The sequence below is a fragment of the Vicugna pacos genome, chromosome 6 (genome assembly GCF_048564905.1).
Source record: "Vicugna pacos chromosome 6, VicPac4, whole genome shotgun sequence".
Lineage (NCBI taxonomy): Eukaryota > Metazoa > Chordata > Mammalia > Artiodactyla > Camelidae > Vicugna > Vicugna pacos.
The window spans coordinates 18,291,907-18,317,782 of NC_132992.1; the positions used below are offsets into that span (position 1 = coordinate 18,291,907).

The following is a 25,876-nucleotide window of genomic DNA, read 5'->3' on the forward strand; positions in this document are numbered from 1 at the left end:
GCCCAGTCTACACTCAGGGTGGACCCAAGAATGCCCAGAAAGGACCTCTGTGCAAACGTGACTCAAAAAGTACTCCTCACTATCCAGCTACATAATTCCACAGCTGCATTTTAACCCTCCCTGGAAGGTGGGGAGGGGTGGGGGTTTTGAGGAAGAGAAAGGGTGGCTGGGGGTGGGGAGGGAGACTGGGGAATTCCAGAGACTTGCACAGACTTCAAAGTCCTGTTCCTGCTAATCTCATAATGTCCTTGAGCTCCCCGACAAACAGCTGTGGGTGTTAGTAACACTCTTCTTAACTCTTCCCTCACTGGTCCCCTGCAAACTCAGAAAAACCACACAAAGGCCAGGTGGCACAGCTTCTCAAAATGATGCACTTCGGTTTTTTGTTTTTCTCTCTCATCCTTCCGTATCTTTTAAGCATTTATTCACTCAATATTAACTGAGCAAAGCTGCTACCTGCAAAGCACTGTTTAAGGAGAGCAGAGAATTCCAAACATAAGTCATTTCCTGACCACCAGGAGTTATAATTTTCATTGAAGGTAGAGCAGTGTATGATTTGTAGCAAAAAAAAAAAAAAATCAGAAAATAAGGTTACAAATAGTAAGAATGGGAGGGGATCACCACCAACCTGAGAAATTAGGGAAGGGCTCCAGGACTTAAGCAAGGCCACTCCTGAAGGACACACAGCCTTCTCACCACCCAAGGTGCGCTCAGGCAGAGACAGGTGCAGTGGCTGCAAGCACACGGGAGGGACTGGCACAGCCGGGCTGAAGGAGGGTTCACACAGGGCGGCAGCGGTGAGAAAGCTGAACAGGGAGGCTGGGGCCTAACTGTGTAGCCTGAGGAAGCCTTTCTCATTGAGACGGACATAACCAAGGGGCCCGCTTTAGGAAAACACCGCCTTGTTGGTGTGAAGCTTTGTTTGGAGACAGGAAAACTGGGGCACACGGTGCAGGGTTAAGAACAACAATCCTATGCGTTTCTATAGAAATTTACCTTTTAGGAAATGCGTCCCCTTTCATCTCATCTAATACAAGTGGGGAAAACTGGGACTCAGAGAACTTCCCATCTCCCTCGGCAAAACCAGAACTCACGTATTACTCTGTGCCTCCAGGTTAGACTCCAGGGGTTTCTCCCAATTCCCCACAGCCCCAGCTGTTTCGTTAGGGGCTCAAATCCTTGACCTGAGACGGTGGCAGTGGGAGAAAGGAGGAGGGGATGGGTGGAAAAGAGATGGTAAAGAGCAGACCCCCAGGTCTAGGGGACCGATCTGCAGAGCATGGCACGAAGGGCAAGAGAGCAATCTAGACACTATTCAACTCTTGACGCCTATGGAACTTTCACTGAGGATCTTTTACTTTTCTGAACGCCTAGAACACACTGTCCAAAGCACATAACCAGTCACTTTATTCCTCACCAGTAGGTTCTCTGTTTCTTGAGTGTTAGTCTTTCATCTCCAAGTCTATAAGTGCCTAAACATGAGACATACTTGTTTATTTTCACTGTATTCTTCATACCAATTAGACCAGTACTGGAAATGTACAGAGATATTCATTAGCTAATGCTCTATCCTGTACCTGACATACAACTTTTTTAGGTAATAGTTTAGCAAAATGTGCGTATCTTGGAAGAGAGCAGAATACAGAACGATAACACTGAGTAATAGATAGATTAGTAAAATGCTGACATCTGGTTTTTCCAGATCTAAAAGGAATGACTGTTCAGATACTACTCACTCATCTATCAGTATCTCAGTTGCTTTTCTGGGAGGTACTAACGGTGAAGATTAGCTTTTGTTGTTGTTGTCATACAAGGCTTGTGTTGTAATGTATCCTGGATTATACAGTCACTTATTCATTCAAGAAGCGTTAATCAGTGTCTCCCATGATTTAGGTACTGTCCTATGGAAATGAGCCAGCACTCTGAAACTCTAGCCCCTCATAGGGGTGGAGGGGTGGGTTTCCTTGGGACCAGATACCAAGGTAAAGAGTCCTAAACTGAAACAACTGGAAGTGGTACTGTCAATAGCATATCAAGAATGGTGTAGTTCCCCCGCTGCCTGATCTTGCTAAGTAACTGTTTATTTGTACTCAATCCATTTGAGAAAGTCTGCTAGTAGCTAAAGTCACTGTGACCACAGAACAACAGATGAGAAGGATAAAGCACTGGACGACAAATGCATCTCACCCTCATAAGAATGTAATCGAACCAGTAAAAAAATTGAAAATGAACAGATAGAGCCTTCATCTTTTACAGATACGATTCCTCCCCAACATCTTCCCAATACAAACACTCCGGACTGTTTCTATATCCCCTGAAGCAACAGTATCAGCGGTACATAAGAAACGCCTCTGAAGAAAGAATAAAGCTAGAAACAACACCTGATTCTGAATACATGTCAGTGTGCTGTAATAGGGATGTTATTACGCTGTAGTGACGAGAGAGAGGCTCTGAGAGCACCCGCCTGCATTCCACGTGCAAACACAAACCCAAGGTCACTTTCTAAACATTCTACAAGCCACAGACTAAAAGAAATTATTATTTTTTTGAATAAGGCTACTTTATAGTATAATTTAACACAACAGTTATATGAGCCACCAATGATGACTTGAAAGATTTAGCTGCTACAAAACACTGCCAGCACTGTTAAGAGTATATCAGAAAATCTTCTGTGAAAGACACAGAAGATGCAAAATTGCTGAGAGAAACATCAGAAAGGGTCCCAAATCCAGTAGGTAACATGGGCAGAATAGACAGCAGAGTCAGGAGGTCTGCCCTAGAAGAAGATCTACTGAGAATAAACTAGGACTGAAAACGGGCGCAGGGCGTGGGAAGCTCCTGAGTGACTGCCTTCCTCTAGAACATTCCTTATCTGTCATGACTGATAATGAGAGAGTGAGTTAACTCTGGTTCAAAGACCTCGACCAGGCCAGTCACGAGGGGACTAGGAATCACACAGACGACTTTTCACCAGTCGGAGCCCTTGGAGGGCAGGGTTTGTGTTTACTTCATGGCCCCATTAATCGAAACTCACGGAGTTTTTGATGGCTTGCACTAAGAAAAAAGGAAAATGGGCCTTTCATCCCTCCATGCCACTAAGGTAAAGCTTTTTCTGAAAGTTATTAGTAAGATCAGAAGCGAGAAAACAGCATATAGATAATTACATTCACTGGCAAGCCGTAAACAAAGGACAGATGCAAACATCGACGGTCTTAATGAATCAACAACACAGTATGATCAGTATCAAGTCCCAGATACTGTAAAGTTCCTTCTCATAACATGTCAGCAAACTTGAATGCCATTTTCCTGTTTCCAAGGGGAGTATGATCTGAGCAGACTTGAGATGCAGCAGAGTAAGAGAAACACCACTCCGGCCTCGTGCCTCAGGGAGGTGGGGTACCAGGCGGGTGGTTTCGTTGAATTGCTTAATCCCTTTGAGCCTTATTTTCCTAATCTATATAGTGGAACCAAAAATGACTTTTTTGCCTATGTTTCAATGTAACTGTAAATATAGAATGAGCCCATAAATGTCAATTTTGAAGTGAAAGCTACCTGTGATACAAGCCACTGTGCAACGCGTGGTACCTTGATCTATTGAGAGGAAAATTAGCAATTAATAGCAATTAATTACTGAATTGGGGGGGGTCAGCTGTATGTATGTGTACATATATATATGTACATCTGTATCTTAATTTATTAGTATTTATATTGAATAGCTCTTACGTGCTAGGCAGCATATCTTCAAATTTGAATTAAGCAAAAATCACTCAGCTATGAGTTCCTAAGTAGCCAGAGTGGTTTCTTTGGGTGCGATGCTGCCATGCTTTTTGCATCATGAGCCCCTCCCCAGGTGATGCTGACATCCTCTGTGGGCTGGAGCATGGACACACCGGATGAGGTCGTGTAGCACAGCAGTTCTGGGCTCTGTCTGCAGAGCGAGGCAAACCTGAGCCTACTCCCCAGCCCTGCACTTAACTAGCAGTGTCACTTTGCACTAGTCAGTAACCTGATGCTAGGATCTTCTTCCCAAGACTGCCGGGAGGATAAAACGACGTGCCTCCAAGTGCCTAGCCCGTTACTGGCACATCACAGATGCTCAGTGAATGTTACCTGTGCTGGTCAGGGTGGTTGAGAAGGGACACCAGGGACCAGTCATCTGGCTTCCAGCATCTGTTTCATTACCTGGGGATGGTGAGCAGCTATAGTCACAAGAAAGATTTTCAGCGTAGCTTATGCTTTTTCTTGTAACATTTCTTCAGCGGAGACTTCAAGCTGGTGAAGGAAGTTTGAAGAGTCCTCACTCTTTCATCATGGAAATTGCCTACAGGAGCTATTTTGTAGGGCTAGCTTTGAAACGTAGGGATTTGGCTTCTGTGAAAGTGAACTGCCATCTGTTGGTCCTGCGGGCATCTGCACAAGGAAGAGTAAGGAGACATCCAAACAAATTTGGATGACTTGCGGTGGGCACCCTTTTTTCCCCTCTATTTTTGTGCAGGTCTCTGGGGAAGCCCCTCCCTGCACAGGCCCCTTTGATTGGTGTTGGATACGTGTTCTCCTGTCAGCTGATAATGTTCCGATGGCTCAGAGCAGTTCAGCTTTGAGGCAGTCAGTGTCATCTGTGTCAGGCATTTATTTTTAGTACGTTTTGCCCTACAGATACATCTCGGAGACGTGTCTCTTCCATCTGTCTCTCTGACTCTGTGCTTCTGTTTAATTGACACATAAAGCCTTGCATCCAATTCTTTATACTTCAGCCCTTCCTTAGCCTTCCTCTTCCTTATGCCATTCAGACGGCCACACAGAGCTACAGGCATGACCGTTTATTCCCATTATTAAATGGGTTCCTCATGGTCATGTTGGCAATATTATACGTTTATGTTACAATAAGCCCATCCAAAGTACACACACATGTACACAAATTTACATGCACATATACATATATACTCATACATAAATACCCATGTGGGTGCATTTTATGTATATATATGTATGTATGTTATATCATCAATATCACACTGACATGTTAAAACAGGCATACAAAGAGACATATATATATAGAAAACAAACTTACGGTTACCAAAGGGGAAAGAGCAGGGAGGATACATTAGGAGGCGTTTGGGACTAGCAGATACAAACTACTATATATGAAATAGATAAACAACAAGGTCCTACTGTATAGCACAGGGAACTATATGCAATATCTTATAATAACCTATAATAACAAAGAATATGAAAAAGAATATGTGTATATATATATTTGTATGACTGAATTACTATGCTGTACACCAGAAACTAACAGACTGTAAATCAACTATAATTTTAAAAAAGGCATATATATATATACACACACACACATTTATTTAAACATAAATATACAGGTGGATGTATATTACACCTAGATATCATATTATATGTTCTGTATCATCAAGTAGGTTTACATTCTTCTTTGGTTTTCTGTTGGGTTTTATATCCACCAGTTGTCCAGAATATGAGCATGGGAGTGTGTGGGAAAGCGTATTTCAGCCACCATCCCTCTGTCCTGCTTTGGGATGGAATATTAAGTCTCCAATCGACTATTTGAGAGGGTTCCACTGCTTCTGAGCTGTTCTAGGTAACAAACCATTGCCATCTCCCAGTCTGCAGAATAAATTCAGACCACTCAGGTCCACTGCATAATCTGCCTCCAGGAAGGCTGTCAGTGCTGATGTCCCCCATCCACAGTTGGTATCAGTATGAATTCCAATCTAGGGAAACTCCATTCAGTAGAACTTTAAAGATTCAATATGTGTGAAATTAGTTTCATCTGCAATTGACCAGGCTGATTTACGAATGAATGTGTTCCCATTCTCTCTTCTTTTTTTTTTTCAAATGGATATTGTTCTGTCAGTAAAACATCAATACGTCTGTGTTAATTTGGAAATATATATATACATGCATATTTGCACAAGCAAAAAATGCTCAACACTTTGTAAGTGCATCTCGCATAAATTATCAGGCATTGCATTCATCAGCCTGAACAATAAAGATCTTCAATTAATACAATTCCAATCATGTAATCTTGTTAGTTCAAAATGAGTTTCAATAACCCTTGACAGACCACAGCAGAACCCGCTGACTGGATGAAAACAAACCACACACTTCTGTTTTTATGTACACGCTGGTACTTGTTGACATACAATTAAATTGTTTGAATAGGGCCTACTTACAAAGGTGTATATCCTGATAGTTAAAACCCACTATAGTGTAAAGTACACTTTATATCCAAAATATTGCTCTCGTTGGAAAATTGTAATTATAACATTTCGACTACATAGCCAAGCTATGCTGCTTTGTCTTGTCTTTGGAAAACCCATACTGAGCTAAAATTGTACCTGTCATTGAATCAGCAGTGAAAAGAAAAAAAAAAAAAAAGATCACCCAGGGATTTAGTGGAACATGGAGGGATGGCGGGTGTAGGTTGCTGCACAGGTAATCATGGTTCTGCTTGATCATTTCTGGTCACAGCTGCAGTCTGGATGGAACCTAAATGCCGACCTTTTTGGTCTCTGAAAATCCTGTTCTTTCATGAAATTTGTGTGCCACAGCTTTCTCTCGGAGAAGATGGCGGATAATGATACATTTTTTCAGCTAGTGGCATATTTTGCCAAAGGGGACAACGCTTGCCTGGTGAAAAGTAAATCCAGTCCTCCTCACACAAGCAGTCATTTCCTTTCACTCTAATCCCGAAGCTGAACAACTTCCTGCTGCTCTTGTCATCACCCCTGAGGCGGTGGTGCGCCGTCCTGAGCATGTATGTGGATCAGTATATACCGGGTCCCTGCGGGGCTTTGAGACAATACGCTGAGTCACTGTGACGCACAACAGAACATTCCCAGCTGAGCCACAGCAATTTGATTGTCATGTTTCCACTCTAAGAATCTTGACAATATCATCGGGAGATTTTTCTCTTTCGTGCAGATTATTCCACGAATGTAGTCTTCTTTAGAAGCATCTGTGAATTATTTTAAGATGGAGATACGTCCCAGTGTTTCCAGTCAGTTCTCACGTCTACATAGGAACCATGACCTCACATATCCTTCTTTAGTCTGCCCGGCACACATGTCACACCCGTTCTGTGACCACCTACACGTAAGTTTGTCTCTAAAAAGAGAAGACTGGGAGAGAAGGCCACGGAGCGGGCTGGATAAGGAGCAATTATGGAAGGTCTCACTGCTTCCTAGATGTTTTCCTGGTGCCTTCAGAGAGGGAGAAGTGGTCCCTCAGGTTGGAAGCTGTTCCAGTGATGACAACAGCAATAGGACAATAAATGGGAAGAGGAAGAAGAGGAAAGGAAGATGCTCATTATGCACAACTTGATTGTTTTCTTAAAGATGTTTCCAATAAGGAGCTAAAGCATAATTTGGCCAAGCTTCCTTTTTCCTTTTTCTTTGGATTATCAAAGTTGCCAGCAGTGAAAGATTTGGAACCCAACCAGATCTCAGATAGAGTCTCAGTCCCCACATGCCTACTTCACTGTGACAGGCCGAGCTCAACATCTTCACCAGAGTGGATGTTCCTTTGTTATTTTGGAAACAGATGTATTTGCCCTTTTAGAGACACACAGATCAGCACTCTGTGTCCCTGAAAAAAATCTCCCTTAAGCTAATTTGAGTCCTTCTCCTAATGTTAGTAAGGTTCCTTTGATCCTCTGAGACTAAATCAGGCCTTCAAAAGGAAACCTGGTGAGGACACCAACGAGACACTCCAGTTGTTTCCATGACCCACCAGTATAAACTACGTGACATAGGAAAGCCCTCCTTATCGTAGGTTACAGGGAAGTTAGAATTAATTCCATCGAAATAGTTGACGCAATCCAATTCTGCCATAATTAAAAAGTTTTACTTAAATGACATAATAATGTCCATGACACAATGATTTTTAATACTGCGTAACTGTGTGTGCACTTAGCATCTGTACGTCATGTTCACTCAGTTATCAATCATGCATTGAGAATTCACAGTTATGCCAGAAATTGATTGTTTAAAAGTATAAGATATTTGAAGAGATAAATATTAAGCAGGAGAATAAAGACTGGTACACGTATTTTAATCTTTGAATGATTTTCAAAACTTCATATCAAATAAAACAGAAAGGCTGGGGAACGACCTGGCATAGGCATGTTTTAACGTCCCCCACCCCCACCAGATGGAGCCGGGGATAGGGGCCCCTAACCTAGACTGGGGGTGGGGGCGGGGATTGACTAACTGTCCTTAAAGACAGGCTTTACAATCTTGCTTATGACCAGTGTCAGCATCCCTTGGAAGTTTGTTGTAAGTGCAGAATCCCAAACCCTAGGATAGATCAACTTAGTCAGAATCTGCATTTTAATAACGTCCCCCGGTGATTGGCAAGCACATAGCAGTTTGAGAAGACCCGCTCGTCCACCAGACACCACAGCTGGCTTACATATCTGAAACCTATCGTTAAGCCTTGCCCCTGCCGCCTTCAAACCTTCATGAGAAGCTTTGCTGGAGGCAGCATGAGGCTGCACTGTGCAAGCAAGACACATTTTTTTCTATTTGTCAGATCTTCCAAAGCAGGGAGAAAGCAGGCCCTGAATACTGTATGTAGCACAGAAAGCCACGTCCATTCATGGTAATCAGTCCAAAATACGTTCTTCATCACAGAAGCGGAGGTCACATCTGCCAAGAAATAGATTTCAGCCTCTGCACTCATTGTGTGGTATCTCCATCATGAACTGTCTTCTTGTCAATATGAGGCTGGTGACCACAGAAAAAGACATCTCGCATAGATGACTCAGGAGAGATTTGCACAATTCTTACCTCCTTTGTCTTGTGCAATTGCTCTGCCTTTCTCACTCACTCTATTTCTATCTCCATCGCTACCTCTATCTCACCCTTCAACTCTGTTCCTATCCCTGCCTTCATCTCCATCTCCATCTCAATATATCTAGCTCCTTTGCCATTTTCCAAAACACTATCTGAAGTGGTTCACAGTAAAAGCACAGGATAAAATCATACATCACCCCAACCCCTCCTGCCTTTCTGCTTTGGCCTTGTTACCCCACTATTGCCTATTCAGCGCCGCCCCCTTGGAGGGCACGGTCCTCTCTCTTTCTGCTCCACTACATTGTCCGCTTCTCTCCTTCTCTCTCTCCCTCTCTCTCTCTCTCACAGACCCTGGCCTGGCTGGACCACTCCAGGACTTCTAATGCCTTGTGCCTTCCCTAGGATTGCTGTATTGCTTTTATCTAGATATGAGCAAGCCTTGCCTCTCCCACTAGACAGAAGCCTCTGGGGGTAAGGCTGCGAGGCTCTGGGTGCCCAGAAAGCCATGCACTTACTGCTGTACTCGCAGTGGGCGCCCAGAAGACACTGGGTGCATGAGCATGTGCTCAGCTTTTTCTATCACAGGGTGAAGACAAGTAGAAGGAGCACCAAGTTCTGAGTCAAAAAATTACAGCGTTCTCTGAATGACCTTCACCAAGATATTTAAACCCTTCACCTCAGTTTACTCATCTGTAAAAAGAGGGAGTTGAACTAGTTATCTCTGTTTCTTTCCAGCTCAGACTTGCTCTGAGCCTATCATATGCCTCTTAGCCAAAGCCTCTGCTAGCACTGGCTGCTCTAGAGTCCACTGTAACAGGCATATGACCCACCTTCGGAACGAACCTCAGTTGCTCTCTGAAATACAGAAAGATCTGATCCTGTTGCCATCACCAAGTTAGTCTGGCTGCCTCCACTAAGGAGGCTGAAGAAGCAGATCATGACTCACTCAGCAAACACTTGATGTGTAGCTGTCGTGTGTTAGACACTGTGCTGAGCCCTGGAGACACAGCGCTCGAGGCTCAAGAGGAGATGGACAAAGACACCAACAACTGCAGCGCAGCAGGCAGGCTCCGTCTACCTTAGCGGTGTGCACCGAGCGCCATCAGACAGCCGGAGTGCGGGGGACCATCCAACAGGTGCTGGGTCAGGCGGGTTTTCTAGAGTGAGCAATACCAGTGGACAGGGTTGGGGAGCAGTGTTTCATGTGCTCAGAGGGAATGGTGGGTACAGACAGGAGACTGGAGGGAACTGAAAACAGTTCAATGTGGCTGAAGGGCCAGAGGGTGTGAAGACAGATGGGGCTCGGGAAATGCAGGGGCTTTGGTCCTGCTAAGCCAGATGCCTGGCTAAGGAACGGCAGTTTAGGTGCCACATGCGGGATAATACTCTCCTCCTCACAGGATGAGCCATATTACCTACAAACTCCTGGCCAAGGGCTCTTTGGAAGCGCCCAGCCAGCCTGGGTCCAAGCCCCGCCGAGATGCAGCTTCTCTAACCTTCCCCGAGCTCCCCACGCTACCCTGGGTACTTTCAGCAGCATGAGGCAGGGATTAGGAATTTGGAAACGGCAGAGACAGAGACAGAGAGACAAGCAGACAAAGAGGCAGGAATGGAAAAATAGAGAGACAGATATTCTGAAGGTGACACAAACAGTAAATAATAGACCCAGATTCCCAGCCAGACCCTCTGCAGGCAAACCCAGTTCTCACTCCCTCTCAGCTCTATGTCTTGAAGAGTTTCCACGCGTTTGAAAAATCGGCTTAAAGCCATGATGTTTCTGTAAGCGGTTCTTGTTTCCTGCTGTCCTTGCCGCTCACCACGGCCTCTCATTATTTCCCCCTGGTCCCCAGGCTGCATCGACATGTGGGAAGGGATAAAGGAGCGACCCCCAGGCCCCAAGGAGCTGTGAGGATCTGAAGCAACGCCTCCCTCCTCCCACTCTGCCGCATTTAACTTGGCTTGAAAAGGCAGGTCATTGGGGACCGGGTTTTTATCACTAGTGACTTCCTTTCCCAAGAAATGTGAGCCCTGTGGCCTTGAAGAATAATTGGTGAAGTGCTTTGAGGTTTTTCGAATATAAAGGACTGTGTAGGTGTGTAATATTATTATTACCACTTTCTGTTCAAGAAGTGGTCTTAAAAAAAAAAAAAGGAAAAGGCGTGTAATTTTCTGCTTTTTTTCCCAGACTGGCCTATAGCCGTATTTAACATTAATATCATATTCTTTTCGGTGCACATAATTAGGACTTTTTTGTGATGAGTTAACTCTTGACTTGACAAGTGTATTATGTAACATCTTTGCTCCATTGCTAAGCAGTGAGGAGTCAAGGAGCCAATCCTAACACTCAGTTCCTAAAAGAGAGAAGGAAATATCTTCAATGCGCCAACTAAGGCTGTTAAGCCAGAATATTTTAAAAGGGCTCATAGATGTAAAAAATTCATTTTAATTAATTAATAAGCAACTTCCTTGAAAAATTGTGCTGAATACTGGAATTTGACACAACATTGTAAAATGATTATAAATCAATAAAAAATGTTAAAAAAAATAAGCAACTTCCTTTATGGTGATCCCTTAAGGGCACTGGAAGCTTTTTCAGGGGTGCTGATCTCCTCTTTCTGAGACGATCCCCTGTTTCACTGGAGTGGGAGACATTACTGCCAGCGCCCTCCAGGCTCTGACAATCTCACAAGGTGATAGTTAGGCCAGATTTCAAGGGCTGCTCTAAAACCACCGCAAGGTTTTGAAGATAACAGACACATATTTGTATCTTAAAAGACGGGTCCGATTCTTAACAATTCTCTTCCAGAGACACCTTGGTTCATCCGTCTGCAGGGCTCTCCCTGCCCATGGTGAGAGGACTTACATAAGCAAATCTTGCCTCGGCTCCAGCCTGTTTGTTCCTCCTGCTATAAATGATCCCCAGCGTCCAATCTTTCTTGAAAAAGAATTATACATGCTTTTTAAAAAGTAGACTTTATTTGTAGAATAGTTTTAGATATGCAGACAAATTGATAGGATGGCTACAGAGACTTCCCCTGTATCCCCACACCCAGTTATCCCCATGATCAATGTATTAACGTAGGACACCTGTTATATTAAGGAACCAGTCTTGACACATATTAACTAAGGTCCATAATTTATCTAGATGTCCTTAGTTTTTACCTAACGTCCTTTTTCCATTTCCAGACCCCACCCAGGACATCACATTCCATTTAGTTATGTCCCCTTAGGCTCCTCTTGGATGTGTCAGGTTCTCAGACCATTTTTGATGACCTTGACCATTTTGGAGAGTGCTCATCAGGCCTTTTGAAGCAGTCCCACTATGGGGATCTGTATGATGTTTCTCTCATAAGATTGGTGCTGTGGGTTTTACCGGGGAGGCGAGCATCCAGGTAAAGCGCCATTTTCATCAGATCATATCAAAGGCACAGACCATCCACATGATCGATAACAGTTGACGTTGGTGGTGATCACTTGGCTGAGGCCGTATGTGTCAGGTTTTTCCACTGTAAAGTTACTCCTTCCCCTGCCCCTTCCATCCTGTCCTCTCTGGAAGGAAGTCACCATGTGCAGCTGGCACTGAAGGAGTGGGGAGTTACACTCCCCTCTTCCAGGGCGGTGTCCCCCCGTAAGTTATTTGGAATTCTTCTGCATGGAAGGTTCGACTCTTATTTCCCACTTATGAACACACTGAATCATTTATTTATAACAGATATATTCAGGCCTATTTATTTTAAACTTTGAGTTATAAGTCATACCACTTTATTATTTTGTTCCTCCAATTGTTCTGGCTTTGGGCACCGGGAGCTCTTTCAGTTGGCTTCTGCACGCCTTTCCCGTCCCCCATTCATATAGCAGCCTAATTTTTAAATAATTGTTTTAAGCATGTCCTTATTTTCTGGCACTCAGAGATGCTCCGGGCACATCCTATGCACATGCTTTCCATTGGTGGAAAACATCTGGTCACCAGTGGTTGTCCTTTTAAAGGAGATTTGCCCACAGCCTTTGAATGAGCCTGAGAGTGAGTGTTTTAAAAGCCCCACACTGATTGGTGCCTTGCGGGAGCAAAGCCGTGCCCTCCCTACCGAGAGAGCGGCCAGGCTCCAGGGGCCTCTGTGCGTGGATGTGAGGGAGGACGTTGCAGATGTGTAGGCGACTGACCGGCTAGAATATCAGAAGGACGTTGCAGCTGAGGGCCAGCCCTCTTCCTGAGACCGCGTCCTCCTTTCCCAGGCTCGGAGAACTGATCATTTGCAGCTGAAAGCAACCACCAGCCAACCTGATCCATCTGCTGCCAGGACGTCTGAGTTGGAGCAGCCAGTTTTTAAAAACATTTGGGGGAATCTTTGGTTCAGGCAGGAGAGGGAAATAGCGAGGGGCAGCAGAGAGAGAAGCATCTCCTTGGTGTCATGTGCCAACCCAAATTAACAACTAATGAAAGCAGATTGTATTTAGCAGATTTTAATATAAATTAGGTTAATGGTGACACATTTGAAATAGTACACTGAAAAATCAGTCTGTAATAAGAAGCTAACAGATGTTGGCATTTTTATTATTAATTATACATTTCATTATCATCTGATTATTGTCAAACATCGTTTGACAGAAAAAAATATAAATGATTCATACACATTTGTTACGTTGTTAAGGGGTGCTAGTGTCTGCTTTACTAATGCAGTGACTTGAGTAGTCTGCTATCATTCTAAAAATCTCAAGTTTAATCAGGACTATTGAGCTAGGCACAACGTCTAACAATAACCCTTAATTTGACTGTGCTTATCATTGGAGGATCTTAAAGAATTTCACATCCTGACTTGTTTTACCCTTTCCTCCTCTGGTGCAAGGCCCATAGAGAAGGGGCTCATGTTCTCAGGGAACATCGCTGAACAAATGCAGTGGCACCATCACACATCATACTGTCATTTCTCAGAAGGATTCTCAGGGAGAAACCGTTATGAATTAGTTGTCCTAGAATCTGGAGAACTGAAAAACTGGGGTTTTGTCTTATACAAGCAAAATGAAATAAAGAAGCAAGCAGCATCGAGGGCCAATACAGACCAATAAGATTTTAAATGAGGTTTTTCCTCCTCATATTCTTGGACAAATCTGCTAATACAATAAACTTCAACATAATCTACTAACACAATACACTACAGATAATCTGTGCTGGCAGCAAAATCGGTCTGCTCAGATACTGTTCTAGTTATGTCTGCTGAATACTCCAGGTCTATCATCAGGTTGAACTTGCCCTCCAAGGCTAGGGCACACTCTCAGGACTCCCCATCTCTGCGGTGACCCAACCCCCAGGTGATGCCTTCTGGCCAGTCCTCTTCTGTTATTTCCTTGTATGAGTCCATGACTCCTAACTGCAAGAGCATCTTACGGCCAAGGCAAGATGCTCTTGTTGGTCCCGATGTGTTTTCACTTGTTCTCCTAGGTTGCACTGTACCAGGGTCAAAGGGGATAAGCTAGTACACAGGCTTCCATCCTACCCAAAAGGAGAGGGGGAAAGAGAGAGGTGGAGGGGAGAGAGGAGGAGGAGGAGATGGGGAAGAAGAAGAAAGGAGAAGAGAAGGGAGGGAGAGAGCCTGGCAGACAGCTTACACATCTCTCATAATTCTGCCCATGCTTGGCTTGAACAGGAGCTATACCAGCTTCTTGTTCCCTTTAGGTGTTATGCCGGTTCATCCATGATCAACATTAATTTTCAAGAATATAATTCAAGTTTGAAAACTTCTCTTAGTTCAGAAAACGAGGAAATTCTATCTACTGTGCTTTTAAAATTTATTTTATTACTATTTTACTTTTTATAGTTCAGTGATTTTTAATAAATTTATAAAGCTGTGCGACCATCACCATAATCCAGTTTTATAACATTTCCATCACCCCTGAAAGATTTCTTGTGCCAGTTTGCAGTCAACCGCGCTCCCCTGCATCAGTTTTGAGAACAAAAGTGATATACACGTGTTGAATATTCAAGATTGACTCTGAAAACAATATGTGCTTGAGGCCCCTAACTACAATGATCCTCCTTAGTAATGAGATTTTTGTAGCATTTAGTTCTTGTAAATTTTTATTTTTTGGTCGAGGACAGTGTTTATTGATACTGCCAACCAGGAGGGAATTTTTGACTCTCACCCTGTATTTGGCTAAAACACGCATAACATCCACCCTGTGTACCTGCTGACAGGGCTGCCTGCCTGCCAAAAGTCAGATCCTCAATTTTGGCTGCACATTTTGATGCCCTGGTGTAGGGTACTTCCTGACACCAAAAACCAATTATCTGATTCCCGGACACCAACTGTGTGTTCAACCATTCAATTCAATTCTGACCGCAACTACCCAGAGTTAGCACTGACCTCAAAGTTTAAGGGCTCAGTCCCACAAGACTGCACCCCGCTCCCCCACCTTCAGACGTCAGTCACAGGCCCTGGGACTCCTGTACTTTTGACTGACTGATTATAAATCAACTGTCCCCACGACCGTCTCCTCAGGTTTGATCATTTGCTAGAATGCCTCAGAGATCTCAGAAACTCACTTTACTTACTTTAACTAGTTCATTACAAAGAATACAATAAAGGATACAAATCAACAGCCAGACACAGAGGTACACAGGATGAGGTCCAAAGGGGTTCCAAGTGCAGGAGCTTCTGTCCTGTAGAGCTGGGGTGCACCACCCACGCAGCACGTGGATATGCTAACCAACCTGGGAGCTCTCTGAACCTCATCACTGAGGGATTTTTACAGAGGTCTCATTAGGAAGACATGGATAATTAAACCACTTGCCACTGGTGATTAACCTAATCTCCAGTCCCTCTCCTCTCTCTAGACACTGGGGGTGAAGATGAAAGTTCCAAGCTTCTCATCATGGCTTGGTCTTTCTGGTGAGGAGCTTCCATCCTGAAGCTATATAGGGACTGCTAAAAGTTGCCTCATTAGAACAAAAGGTGCTCCTCTCAACCTTTTCACCCAGGGAGTTCCAAGAGTTTTTAGAAGCTCTGTGCCAGGAACCGAGGACAAAGACCAGATACCTTTCTACGATACTATACCATTTTTAAAAGTTCCAGTTTCTTGGTTCTCTCTCTAGATTCTGATCTAGTTGATCTTGGTCTTGGTATGGACAATTTTAAAAGTGCTCTAGCCGAGTTTAAAGTATAGCTGAAGATGACCATCACTATAGATCTGTTGGCTACCTTCTATATGCTCAGCCAGGGCTATACCGGACTCCACGGCAATTACAGAGGAGAAAAAAACTTAACTCTAGTTCCTCAAGAGATTCATAATTTACGGTCAGGATCAGACAAGTGGGTGCATATATTATAAAACAAAGAAATATGATAAGAAGATATATTATCATTCTACTAAGTTGTAATAAAGAAGCAATTGCTTTTGGCCGGAGAGATTGAAGAAGGCTCCACAGAGGTGGGGGCCTGTGGGCTGGGTTTTGAAACACTAGTCAAACTGTTATAGATAGAGGATGTGACATAGGCATTGCAGTTCCAGTATATTACTAATCCTCAAATTTCATAGACAACTCTGATGTCTTGCAATACAATTCTAAAAGGAAAAATAACCATTTCATTAAAAAATCCAGTTATACATGTATTTGTTTGACAAAAATTCTTTATTCCTTACCCTCTCTACAAAGAATATGAGGTAGGCAAATAATTCAAGGGATTTATTAAAAAAAACATGGAGGACCAAAATAAATATACCCCATGTTCCGGTATACACCACTCTGACATATGAGGTGTGTACGTGGCATACATTTGTACAATGCAGCTTGACCCATTTCATATGAACTGCCAACCCAAGGTCTGAGAAAGAAACTGTGCTAAGGTAGATTTGTGGAATAACACCTATCCTGCTCTCAGTGCCAGGGTGTTTGGATCTCAAGGGAAAAACCTACATCCTTACCCATTATGATGTCAAGTAGAGACTTGATATTCCACCCTACACCCCACCTCTGCTGAAGAAGGCAGTCCTCTGATCCCTCTGTCTGGTGGTGTTGATGAGCAGGAAATTGATCTTTCCTATTCCCCACCTGGCAAATACAGGCAGAGCCCCAATTTCTCCCATCAGTAGTGTCGGCAATGAGCTGGGCCTCCGTACCTGCCCAGCGACAATGGGACTGAACCAGGTCAGTTGACACTCCTGTTCTCTCCACCAGTGGTATGTCATGGAGTGCAGCAGGTAACTGAGCCTCCACCCCCACCCAGAATCAGTGAGGGTTTGAGGAAGGACTAGTGGCACTCGGCATCCTCCCCTCCCCTCCCATGGCGGCAGTGGGCCCAGGGGGTGGTGATCTTCCACCCAACTCAAGACAATGAGGCAGTGCAAATTGGTGCCCCCATTTTGCCAGCACCAAGAGGGGAGCTGAATGCTCACCCCATTCATCTACAATTAGGCATCATGTGTAAGTGCCCACTTTTGCTGATATTGTATAGGTGGGATCCAGCAGGAAGCTTAACATACACATCTACCTGGCCTTCACTATATACTCCAATGGGCACCCTGCACTCCCTGCCAAAAATGAAGATTAAATCCAGAGGATCCAGAGTCTCACAATATGACATCCAAAATATTTCAGATACAATAGAAAATCACTAGTCATACCAAGAACCAGGAAAATCACAACATGACTGAGAAGAGACAATCCAAAGACACAAAAACCAAAATGAATGAGATGTTAGAATTATCTGACAAGGACTTTGAAGCAGCCATCATAAAAACGTTTTAACAAGTAATTATGAGTTACCTTGAAACAACATTTTAAAAAAAAGAAAAAAAATCTAACCAAAGAAATAGAAATTATGAAAAATAATCAAATGGAAATGACCAACCTGAAAAATGTAATAACCAAAATAAAAGCTTGCTGGATGGGTTCAGTAGAAGGGCGGAGATGACAAAGGACGGAATCAATGAACTTGAGGACAGATTACTAGAGTGCACCTACTCTGAAAAACAGAGAGAAAATAGACTAAAAAAATTAACTGAGTCTTGGGGGACCTGTGGGACAATAGCAAAAGAGGTAGCGTTTGTATCTTCAGATCTCAGAGAGAGGGACAGCATGTTACTGAAAAAGTGTTCAATTAAATAATAACGGAAAATTTTACTGGTTTGACAAATGACATAAACCCACAGATTTAAGAAGTTGAGTGAACCCTGAATAGAATGAACTTAATGAAATGCATGGCAAGACACATTATACTGCATGTTTCAAAAACTAAAGACAAGGAAAAAGTTGTGAAAGCAGCCACAGAGAAATGACATACAACTTATACAGGGAACATCAATTTGAATGAAAGCAGATTTCTTATCTGAAACCATGGAAGCCAGGAGAAGCGGCACATCATTCTCAAATACTAAAAGAACTGTCAACTATGATTTCCATATCCACTGAAACTACCCTTTAACATGAAGGGGAAATAAAGACATTCTCAGACCAAAGAAAATTAGGAGAATCTGTTGGTAGAAAACCTACCCTTAAAGAGTGGCTGAGGAGGGAATGTGGATAAAGAAAGAAAATGAGAACAGAAGATTTGGAAATTCAAAAAGAAAAGAACACTAACTAGAGTGGGCTAAAAATAAGGTGAAATATAATTGAATATCTTCTCATGAGTTTCTTAAGTCATTTTTCATGGCTGAAACAAAAATTGTAACATCATCTGATGTGGTGCTCAATACAGAGAGAGGATATACTTAAAACAATTATGCTTTAAAAGTGGGGAGGGTAAAGGAACCTAAATGGAAGTAGGGTTTCTATTCTTTACTGGAAGTGGTAAAATAATGATCCTAGTAGACTGTGATAACTATGCCTCTATACTGTAATAATTAAAGCAATCATTAAGCAAACTATAGAAAGTGATATACTCATGACCACTATAACTAAATCAAGATGGAATCCTAAAAATATTCAAATAACCCACAATAAGATAAAAAACAAACAAACAAACAGGAATGAGAAACATAGAAAGCAGGAAAAAAATAAAATGACAGACTTAAGCCTTAATACATCATTAATTATCTTAAATGTAAATGGTTTAAATACACCTGTTAAAAGGTAAAGATTGGCAGAGTTGATAAAGGAAAAACAAAACCATGACAACTATGTGTTGTCTGTAAGAAACTCAACTTCAAATTCAATGACACAGGAAGATTGAAAGTAAAATGATGGAGAAGATATACCATGCAAACAGCTACCAAAAAAAAGAAAAATCCAAAGTGACTATATTAATATTAGATGAAATAGATTCACAACAAGTAAAGAGAAATTTCCAGAAACAAAGAGGGATCAATCCACTGGCAAGACACAGTGACCCTAAATGTGTACATATAAAACAAAAGAGCTTTAAAATACATGACCCCAAAACTGACAGAGCTGAAAGGAGAAATAGACAAATGCACAATTAATTATAGCTGGAGACGTCAGCGTCCTCTTCTCAGCAACTGATATGACTACCAGGCAGAATATTAGCAAAGCTGTACAAGAGCTGAACAACACCATCAGCCAACAGGATCAGACCAACATGTATAGAACACTCTACCCCAAAATAGCACAATATACTTTTTTAAAAAGTGCTAATGGTACACCCCCAAATGTATTTTTATTTAAATATCTATCTCTATTTATTTAAATATTATTCAAATTTTTATATTTATTTAAATATTTGTCAAATACTTATGACCATATCCTGTGCCATAAAACAATATCAACAACTTTTTAAAAAACTGAAATCACAGTGTGTCTTCTTTGACCATTAAAAGGAATCAAGCTAGATATCAAAAACAGAAAGAGAACAAAAAATCTTCAAATATTTGAAAATTAAACAATGCTCTTCTAAATCAGCCACAAAGAGCAAGACTCAAAGGAAATTTTTTAAAATATAGAACTGAATAAAAATGGAAATACAACATATCAAAATTTGTGGGATGCAGCTAAAACTGGTGGTTAGAGGAAATTTTATAGCACCAAATGCTTACATCAGAAATGAGGAAATGTCTAAAAGCAATAACCTAAGTTCTCACCTCAAGAAACTAGAAAAAGAAGAGCAAAATAGATCTAAAGCAAGCAAAAGAAAGGAAATCATAAATATAAGAGAATAAATCACTGAAATTGAAAATAAAGAGTGATAGAAAAAAATCAATGGGACAAAAACCTAATTTGAAAAAAATCAACAAAATTTATATCTTTAGCAAGACAGACACAAATGAAAAAGACATATGCCATCAATGTCAGGAATGAAACAGAATATCACTACAGATCTTACTACCACTGAAAGAATAATAAAGAAGTGTGCCTCACCTTCCTATGGTAACAAATTACCACAGATCGGTGGCTTACAACTACACACACTTATTCACTCATAATGCTGGAGATCGAAAGTCCAAAATCAGTTTCCCTAGGCCTCTTTCTGGATGTTCTAGGGAAGGATCTGCTCCCTTGTTTTTCCACCTTCTAGTTCTTCACTCTTTGCACTCCTTGGCTCAGGGCATTTTCTTCCTTCTTAAAAGCTGGCAGCTTAGTATCTTGGTTCACTCATCACATAACCTTCTTCTTTCTTTGGCCAAATTTCTCTCAGCCTCCATTTTATAAGGACACGTGATAATATTTATCGCCTACCTCTATAACCCAGGATAATCTCCCCATTTCAATAATTGAATCACATCTGCACAGCCACTTTTTGCTAAACAAGGTTAATGCTTCCAGATTCCAGGAGTTAGAACCTGGACATCTTTGGAAGCCATTATTCAGCCTACCACAGAATATTATAAACAAGTTTATGCTCATAAATTCTATAATTTTGAATAAATGAATTTTAAACATCATAAGCTGCCAAAACTCAACCAAAAGGAAATACACAAACTGAATGCTTTATTTAAAAACTGAGAAATTTTCAGGCACAGAAAATATCACTATAGAACTACACCAAATATTTAAAGAGTTAACATCAATTTTACACAATCTCTTATAGGTAAGAGATGAAGAGGGAACATATCACACTTATTGATGAGGCTAATATTATCCTGATACCAAAATCAGATAAAGACAGTACAAAAAAAAGAAAATTGTAGACCAATAGTTCTTACAAACTTAGATGCAAAATTCTTAAAAAAAAAAAAGTAAATCAAGTCCATTAATGTATAAAAAGTATTATATATTCTGTGACCAAGTTGGATTTAATCCAGGTATGACAGTCTGGTTAAAAATTCAAAAAGCAATCAATAGGCTAAAGAAGGAAAAAAATTACATGATCATATCAGTTCATACAGAAAAAACACTTGCCAAAGTCTAACACCCATTTATGATAAAAATCGTAGCAAAGTAGGAAATAGAGGGTAACTTTATCAAGAACATCTACAACTATATATACTGCCATGGTGAGAAGCTGAGTTCTCTTTCTGCCACCAGCTTGCTTTGGTAAGAATTAAACTTTTTTTGGTAAGAAATTCTTTCTCTTTCTTGTTTCATATAATTTCCCTACTGTTAGTGTCTCTTTGTGCTTCCTGTTCTGTCAAATGGTTTTAAATATCAGGAAATTAATTCTGAATATCCCTTACACAGAAAATGGCATACATTTCGGAAGGTCTCCATCAGCCAAAGCATTGAATTTTGGCGTAGATAATTCAAGGGTGACTCCCGTTTACTTGTTTAACACCCAACCCTCTTGAACAAGAGGACTTGTTATGCATTTCAAAATTAACAGAGTACCAAATGGACACGGAAAAGCCCAGAAAATGTGTGTGTAGAAAGGCAAGTCAGGAAAACAAAACAATAATAGCGCAGCCCCAGCAGCAAGAAACCCACTGCTTCAAGGCCCTTCTTTAATTCATCTTTCTCAGGTTCTTGGTCAAGTAAAAATATTGACCCCCACCCCCTTTTTTTTTTTTTGGATGACAAGTGTAGGGTTTTATTGAATGACCTCAGTTTCTCCAAGTCTTTGGGAAGCTGATGGCAATAGTCATTCAGAAAGTCCACACATGGTTTACTGGCCACATTTATTAAGAACAACACTTCTGGGTTGGTGTATCAGTGACAAACTTGCTGGAGGCAGCCACACACTCAGAGAACTCCCAGTGTTTTACGTCACAGACCATAGCATCAGTACATCCAAGGAACTCCATGCCTGCCCTTCTGTCCCTGGGTTTGTCAGGGAAGTAGCTTTTGACGGAACCCTGATTCCATACAGAGTCAGCGCCTCCTGCCATCCCCTCATAACTCCTGAGGTGAGCAATCATATGCATTCCCAGGAGCCACGTCTTCTCCCGACTGGAGAAGTCTTCTGGCTTAGGGACTCTCTCTGCTTGTAAGGTTGATGACCTAGGCACAAGTTGTAACTTTTGAAAGTCTGCTAATGCTCAGTCTCTCTCTCTCCTCTCTCTCCCCGCTTCTTCTCTTTCCCTCCCTTCCAACCCACCTCCTGGTTTTTCATAATCTCTTGCCTTTTCAAGCCCTGAAAGATCTTCAGCTCATGAATATCTTAACTAGTGGTCTCCAAAGGGAGATGAGTTACCTCGGGGCTATGAAAATCATTCTACTGGGGGACAGGAGGAAATTACATGAAGTTATATTTGCCTAGAGTTCATCACATCTTTTTAAGTTCCTTTCTTGTAAATGTTGTATGAAGTTGAGTAATACATAATCATGTATGTAATTTATACATAAACATTCATATTTTTGTATGTATGCTTGACAGATATTTTATTAATCGAGAGCCAGACACTAAAAATGTGGAGCCCACCATCTAAACCATGCTTGGCAGGTAGATTGCCTATCTTCTTAAGGATTTTATAACTTTTAGTAGTGACTCATCTGAATATTTTATCACTGTCTGCAATTACGCATTCATTTACTTCAATCACTTAAAAATTATTATAGCATATAACCATTAGGCTATAAGCTAGGTAAATGGCTTTGGCTTGGGGTTATTTTTCCTTCCTATGAGCAAGATTTTTCCCTGAAAGAGTTCAGGAGAAAAATGATTTGTCTACCAGAACCTTAATCTCATTTGTTCTTTCCTGAACACATGCACAAAAAAACACTTCAACTTTCTCATAAAAAACAAAAACAAAAAACAAACACACACACAAAAACCTCAGACTCTGTGAAGTGGTGAAAATAATATTTAACCTGCAAGGCTGAATGAGATAATGTTTGTTAATGTAGCATGTTAATTGAAACAGTTTTTAAAAATCTAGACATTGTTCGATTCTCAGAAACAAATAATTCCCTTCACCAGTCTATGCCAAATAACTCCATTTTCTCCAATAATTCCTCCAAATACATCTTACTAGTTTATGACTTGGTGACTGAAAATGGATGCTCCACTCTGCTGAAACCACAGTGGAGGTAAAATCCCTTCCCAGCCGAATACATCAAAACTCATTTAATGCATCTGGGAAATATGAGTTTGTCCTGCATTTTCTTTCTGTAATGGCACTTCATTGCTGACTCACATTTATCTCATGGTTAGTTATGCAGCCTAAGTGTTTTTCCACTATGTTTATGCTTAGCCATCCTACATTTGTGTTACCGGATTTGTGTTCTTTGGAGGATGACCTGGCGTTTGCCCTACTACATTTCAGCTCTGTTGATGAAATCAATTTCTAATCTTTCAAGAACACTTTCTTTTTCTCCCCATATATAACATTCCAGTAACCCCATCTTATTTAATATTATGTACAAATTTGATGAATACATTTGTAAGTTTTTCATAGTGGTGATAAAAAATGACGCGTTCCCTACCAGAAAGCGTTTGATAGAGCTCCCCAGGTCAATGCCATTAATAACTCCTTTTATCTTCTTCCCTTAGGCTAAAAGGAATGTGCAAAGCAGTGAATAAGAGCAACAACATGGGCAAATACCTGGGACTATGGAGGCACGCAGGTATGGTTCCTACACAGTCTTGGGAGACCAAGGACGTCTTCCAAGAACATGTAACATCTACCCTGAGACAGATAAAAAGGGGCAAGAGGACTATGCCAGGCAGCAGGTGGGAAGAGCTGAAGATGAGAGGCAGACCCTATTTTCTCTGGATACTGAAGCAGTTCTGCATGAGGGAGGGGGCTAGGGGTACTGGTGAGAGATGAGCTTGGAGAGATTGGCAGGTCTAGTTTATGCGAGACCTTGTCAGCAGAAGAGTAAGAAGTCGGGACTTTGAGGTCACTGGAGAGACACTAGAAGACTGAAAGCAGGATCCTGACACCCTCAGACTGTTTTGTAGAAAAATTAAAAATGAATCTCCTTTCAGTGTGAAGAATGGGTTATAGAGACGGCAAGACTTGAAGCACAGGGATATTACAGCTATCTATACGGATGTCCTGTCTTTCCTTCTAGGCTACAAGGGTCTGAAACAGGACATGGGTCTGTTTCTTGTTTCTCTTCCATCACCTGGCATAAGCCCTTGAAAATATTTTACTGAGTACGTGAAAGAAAATACATCACATCTGTACCTTCTCCCTTGTTGATCACGGTTACCACTCCATTAAAGGAGAAAATTAAACCGATCTGGACTACATGCTCTTCACAAAATACTGTTCGTATCAAAGCAGCTTTCATTTTCTAAGCCATTGTTAATGATTCACGTGATAAAGTACCCCAGCATATTCCTAAGAATGATTGTCCTGTTGGCTGGCGTTATCAGTTAGGGTATATTGGCTACCAGAAAACATTACTTTGCTTTGGGTGCTTTATCCGTAAGATCAGGATGATGATTTTACCTATATAATGAGGTAATTGTGAGAATTAAATTAGTTAATGTAAGTAAAGGGCATAAACTAGTGCCAAGCAGGAAGAAGCACTCAGTAAATGCAAACTATCGTGTTGTGATTATTATAATTATTTTAGCTACAGAAAACAGAAGACCCAGCCAGCACGTAGGGCAGAGACTGGGCAGGGCAACAGATGATCCTTGAGAGGTTGGCCTGGCCAGTCAGGGATATGGAGCTTGGATGAAACCCTACAAGGAAAGCTATGAAGCCATTCAAGCAGACAGAAACATGACTTGACATTACTCTCCTTCTGACTTGAAAGCAGGGCTGTCAGGAAGGGGAGAAGGCAAGAGAAGGGTAGTTTTGGAGCAAAAGAGCTGAGCCTAGAGTGAGTAGTGGACGTTGAGCCCTGTCCAGATCCCCATGGATCCCTTTTACCGTTTCCATGCACCCTTTCCCCAGCTTCTGTGTTCTTTCACTTCGAAAAGCCTTACCTGCAACTCTCTTTGGAGGAATGTCTGCGGGCACTGGAGACCCAGGGGTGGCACTCACAGACTGCCAGCAGCGCCTGAGAGTTCACGACACACCCCCTCACCGCCCCCCGCCAGGGGTCTTCCCACGCTGACCCTGCAGCCCAGGAGAGCCCAGCTTCGGGGCCTTCCGCGGAACCCCCACTAAGGTGTCACTTATCTCCAGAGCTCCCCACGGGGCCAGGCTGGGGCTGGGACTTGGCCTGAACTCACACACTAGCTTGACGTCTCCTTCCCTGTCCTGCTGCCCCGTCCCTCCCGGTTCCTCCCGGAACTCTTCTGTGCTAAATCACCTCCACTCGCGTGCTTGCTTCAGGGTCTGCAGCAGACCCTCCTGGATGGGTGCAGGGGGGGCCAGGAGACGGAAAGCTGGAGAGAGACGTTAAAAGGCCAAGGGTGCTAAAGACAACCTCAGCTCCCCCAGCCCTGGACTGATTTTCTAGCTGTTTCTGTGCTGGCGGCTTTGGATAGGCTGAGTCTCCCAGCTCTAGGACACTCTTCTTTCATGTTCAGGACAGAAGCAACATTAAAGGAAACCTCTTGGAAAGAAAGCAGAATTTCAGCCTTGTTTGGAGACGAGGAAGCTGAACTTTGGTCATTCTTATTCTCAAGTTTTGAGATTCCCCCGTGAATGAGGGTAGCTGAATCAGCAGTCCCTCCCGTATTGTAATGGCTGGGTTTGGCCTGCGTAGATTCAAGAGGCTCACTGGTTAAACCACAAAAGATTTTGGTCAGGAAGTCATTTAAAACATCAACCACCAGCAATCTACCCTGCTGACTCCTGGGTGAGTTTTTGGTCCTTTTGCA

The 25,876-nt window shown here is 42.1% G+C and overlaps 1 protein-coding gene across 1 annotated transcript in view; it reads right to left on the bottom strand.

The window, feature by feature from the left end:
• SEMA6D (semaphorin 6D) overlaps positions 1–25,876 on the bottom strand; it is a 415,405-nt gene that overhangs the window by 117,613 nt on the left and 271,916 nt on the right. The gene's annotated exons all lie outside the window — the stretch shown is intronic.